Here is a 5,547-nt window from a genome sequence, read left to right as displayed (position 1 = left end):
GAAGTTGAGGGCCATCGTCCCATGACAAACACAGGGAAGAAGACTAATTACATAAAGTTTTGTCTGAAACTCACTGTTCAGAAAGTTATGTACAGACAGCCTTATCAGTAACTCGTCCACCTTCCTGGAAGCACCATTGATCTGGTGGGCTCTGGTCACTTTTCAGAAACTCTCCTCCCATCCTAACATCATCATCTGAGGAGATGAGACAAGGCTTCTGACTTCTACAGCTTGCTTTGTTCTTTCTCTTTTATTTTTCTTCACTTCTTCCCCTGTTTTTTTTTTTTTTTTTGTGGTTTTTGGCCGGGGCTGGGTTTGAACCCGCCACCTCCAGCATATGGGACCAGCGCCCTACTCCTTGAGCCACAGGCGTTGCCCTTCCCCTCTTTTTTTTTTTTTGACAAGTCAAACCATAAAAGGTGATTGAGGGAAATGATGAAGTAAATATTATTTGCATATATCAAATCCCTAGTGAAATGAAAAGACTTTTGACAGTTCTTCTCTCATAAGGAGATTCTTTTATACCAGAAAAGATTTTATCACCTCAAGATGCTGAAAAGGTAGAAACTCTTCTCAGCTACAATTTACAGATATGACCTAATGTCTATATAAAGTACCAGTCATCATTGAACAATAATAATTATTTGTTATTATGAAAATGCACTTAACTACAAACAGAAACACACCCCAGGCTCTCTGCTGGGTGAAAGTGACACGTAAGTGAAAGTGAAACAAATCTTCATGGTTTTTAAAGATTTAACAAGTATTTATTCTAAATAAGTTTTGTGGAAGTCTAAAGTTTACAAAGTTTTGGAAAGAGAATACAAATTACAAATATAAATTTAATACGAAAGTGAATATTGATTTGCCATGAAAAAAAATTCCAACCAACTTCAAAATGCTGACAACTATTATAAACATCACTAAATCCAGAAAAAAACACCCATAATATTCATGTGAGTTAGGTCCCTGACCACATCTCTATGATGCTCTCCCCCTGCAGTTACCGGCTGCATTTTCTTATATGTTTAATGAAAATTTAGTTGTAACTATTAGGACACGTTCATAGAATAACACAGTCTCTGGCTCCACACCTGTGTGTCATAATGCTCTCTTGAGTTGGCAAAGTGGGCAGTAATTAATGGCTTCACCAGGCATGAAAGTGTCTGCAAACAACCTAAAATTTTCACATCACTGTATCACCAGTTTGATTCCCCCTTTGAACCCTCCACCAAAAAATAGCCATGGCCTTTCCAGAGCCACCTCCAAACAGCATAGTAAAGGAAGGGGTTAAAGTGAGAGGTTTAGTCTTCAATGACTGCAGTTAAATTAGCCTTCTTTTCTAATTATCCAGCACATGTGACCATCTGGACAAGCTACAGCTTCTCCCTAGACCCAGTAAAGGATCAGGAGGAGTGAAGGGAGCCCAAAGCTTAGTTTCTCCTGAGGTGAAAAAATGTATTTCTCTGGCTGAACAACCAGATCTTAATAGTAAATATCAGACATTTGTCACTAATTGTGACTATAAAAATCTACTAAAGGAATTCCATTACAATACACAAGGAGTCCAACTGATAATGAATTGGAGAATTCAGTGAAATACATAAAACAGTATTTAGAGCAAATCTTGTTCTTGAAATTGTAAACCTGTGAATTCAAGTTTTACAGAAACACAAAGGCTTTCCATATTTAAAATATAAACAAAATATAGAATTAAAAAGGAAAAGATTGCCCAGGCATAGAAGCTCACACCTGTAATCCTAATACTCTGGGAGGGTGAGGCCAGAGGTTCGCTTAAGTTTAAGAGTTCAAGACCAGCCTGAGGGCCGGGCGTGGTGGCTCACGCCTGTAGTCCCAGCGCTGTGGGAGGCCAAGGCGGGTGGATTGCCTGAGCTCAGAGGTTCGAGACCTGTATGTAACAGCATGTGAGCCAGAGTAAGACCCCGTCTCTACTAACATCAAGAACACCGCCAGAGGAAGATAAAAAACAGTACTTCAAATGAAGAAGAATGAACAAGGAAGTTGAAATTAAAAATAAAAAATAAAATAAAATAAAATAAAAAGACCAGCCTGAGCAAAGCGACCCCCTGCCTCTACTAAAAAGAGAAATATTTAGCCAGGTGTTGTGGCAGGTTCCTGTAGTCCCAGTTACTTGGGAGGCTGAGGCAGGAGGATCACTTGAGGCCAGGAGTTTGAGGTTGCTGTGAGCTATGATGACACCGCTTCCCTCATACCCCATGCAACAAAGCAAGACCATCGTCAAGATTAAATAAATAAATGGCCATGTATTTTGGCAGCTAAAAAAATAAGATAATTGCTGAGAGGAGCAGACATATAAGACTGGTTATTTTAAGTTGGCTACTGACAAGAAGGCCATGGAAATAAGCATTTGGAACCAAGCTTTGCAAAGAGCCCATAGAAATAAATATGAAAAGGAAATAATTCCAAAATTTAATTTTGATGGGTCTTGTCTCTTGTACTAACTCCCAGCAACTCATAAATTGCAATCTAATAATGCATGATCTGTACAAAAATATACAAAGCATGTTTGCTGTATATATAGGTAGAGCCTCTTTCCATTAAACAAAATACAAAATAAAAATATTCTGTGTACTAGCAATGTAAGGGAAGTTTGCCATGTTATTTAAAACAAGGTTTTCACATTAAGTTCATTCTATTTTAATTACCTTTGATTATGCCTTAGAAAGATACCCATTCTTTCCACCCACATTTCCTAAAAGGATAGAACATAAACTTTCGATCTAACCATTACTCTTATGAAATCCACTCCATAATTCAGCATACTCATGAAAGTATCTAAACTTACTCAATTTTTAATAGACTTCACAAGCCATTTGTTAAGCATTTCAAGGAAAAAACAGTCTCAGATTTAAATTCCAGTTGAAACTTGCGAGCTAGATGGCCCAAGTCTCTGAAATGGGTGAAATCACTGAAAAGCTAATTGGCTTTTAAAATTTTTCCGATCTTCCCATTTTGTTTCTTTTCCCTCCTCCTTCTTTTCTTCCGTGAAACCATAAGAACTGAGTGATCTTGCCACAGAAAGCACTGACTAATGAAATGTGATTTGTAAAAAATATTTCGAAACATCAGGTTGGTGAGGGAGGGTGATTGAGGAATTCAGAGTTTTAGGAGAGTTGCACAGCAACAGTAAAGCCAAAGCACAAACTCCCCCAAAGTTAGCAGAGGCAGAAGTAAATGAACAGAACAGATTCACAGTCAAGGCCACATGGGCAACAGGAACATCCGAAAGTCTTTCCAACACAGACACCCACAGACCAATTACGGACCTGCAAACGCTGTTTCCTGTCTCACCTATCAGGTCTCTTTATTTAAGTAGACAAAACACTGCAGTGTGATAAGGTTGTTACCCCAGATCCTAAATTCCATTCACAATGCAGAATAAACCCCACCAGGCTACACACACACAAAAGTTTGCTAAGTGCTTTTGAAAGTTGTAAATGCCAAACAGCTTCAAATAAAGTATGCAACAGAACTGAACCTTATTATCACATCAGATATTTTAACAAAGCCCAATGAGCAAATGACTTTCTAAATGTCATTGTCTAAAAGATTGGTACAATGTAGCAAATCCAGCTCACCCCCTATGAAATAAGAATGGGTTTTTAAGGGCGGCGCCTGTGGCTCAAAGGCATAGGCCACAGGCCCCAGATACTGGAGGTGGCAGGTTCAAACCCCGCCCGGGGCAAAAACTGCAAAGAAAAACAAACAAACAAAAAAGAATGGTTTTTAACAATGAACATTTACAGTCAATTTGATGCCAGAGACATTAACTTTGAGCTCCCAATTAAGTAGAATCTCCCTTCTCCAAAAGCTCAATTTTTCCCTTTAGTAGATTTATGGTATAAAAAATGTACTCAATTATAATTATCATATATTGAACTATGTCAATAAAAAATTTGTACGAATTCTTTTTCTCGCTTAAAGTACTTACATCATACCCTCAATTTTGCCTCCTAGACCAGACAACCTAAGCTATTTACTCTCTAACCCTTTCATTAAGTTTACCAACACTAGGTCTCAAACAATCTGATCAGCAAAATTGTTTTAGCCCCACCCGTTTCTCACATTTAAAATATTTGTCCGTACAGATGCGTGCATTTAGAGTGCATAACAGAACTACATAAAAGATTTACAACTATCTTCTAATGCTTCCTAAATCACCACTGGCAAAAGACCACAATAACTACCTCCTGAAAATAGATTCCTATGGAGAGTTCACCGTAATGGACGGTATTTATCTCACTGCAGAGTAAAATGAAAAGAAGGTGCTGCTTTTACCCAATAATTCAGTTGGAAAAAATTAAAATTATAATGCCCTGTGCTAGCGGGAGTATGGACGCGAAAACCCATTTCCACATTAACTGTAGCAGTGTTAAATGACATGATTTATCTAGAAAGCAATTTTGGTAAGAGATAACAAAATCCATTAACATATTTACACACTTGGACACAGTAAAGCCACTCCTGTGAATCCAAAAATATTAAAACACACTGAAGTGCATACACACACCCCAAAAAATGTTCGACAAAATGTTATTTACAAGAGTGACCCACCTCCACCATTTTCCCCATTAACCACCCTACCATTGAGCAGGTTAAACAAGCGGGAAACCCTGGCACTCTTCTTACTCCCACACCAACACAGCCAGTCATCCCCGCTCCTTCATCTTCTGTATCTTTTGTTCCATATCTCTGTAGATACCATCCTGTTTTTGTTTTTGTTTTTTGCAGTTTCTGGCCGGGGCTGGGTTTGAAGCCACCACCTCCGGCATGTGGGGCCAGCGCACTACTCCTTTGAGCCACAGGCGCCGCCCACTACTAACCTGTTTTAAGGTCTTGTCATTTCTCTTCTTGGTTACTATGATATCACCTTGGGGCCGGATCTGTATTTATGAGACTAAAAGCTTATACAATTTGGGGGCCCTTAAAAAAAAAAAAGATTGCAACATTATGAATACAAAATTTGTGTGCGTTCTCCAATATCACCCAGCATTAACAGAAGCATCACAGAGGGATAGAAATACAGAAAGAAAAAGTACTCATATCACCAGTTGAAGTTAAAAACTTATACTTCTGCAACATTTATAAAAACATATAACCATGAGAACACGTTGGAGGGTCCCCACCAAAATACTATCAGAGACCCAGGCAAGCTTCACTTTCTGGAGCTTAATTTCAGCTTGCTGGTGTATCTCGGTCCCGCCCCATCTCTTAACTGCAAAGATGTGCGACTTCTAGGCCGTTCATTCAATCCTCACGCTGAAGATCTAATTTTTCTAAAATGACATGCTCAACACATTCCTTCCCTACCTGAAAACCTTCCTTGCCAATACAGTAACTGGCACAAGTTCTCCCATGATTTCCCTCCCCTCTGCCTCTCCGGGCTCATTCCCTGTTGTTATAGACACACCATTATTTACAGTTCCTCGCCATGTTATTTCCATCCTCCCGTCCCTTAGCAGATGTTCTCCCCTCTAACTGAAACGTATTTTCTCCTCTTTTCTG

Source organism: Nycticebus coucang, chromosome 12, assembly GCF_027406575.1.
Source record: "Nycticebus coucang isolate mNycCou1 chromosome 12, mNycCou1.pri, whole genome shotgun sequence".
Taxonomy (NCBI): domain Eukaryota; kingdom Metazoa; phylum Chordata; class Mammalia; order Primates; family Lorisidae; genus Nycticebus; species Nycticebus coucang.
This window is presented reverse-complemented; position numbering follows the sequence as displayed.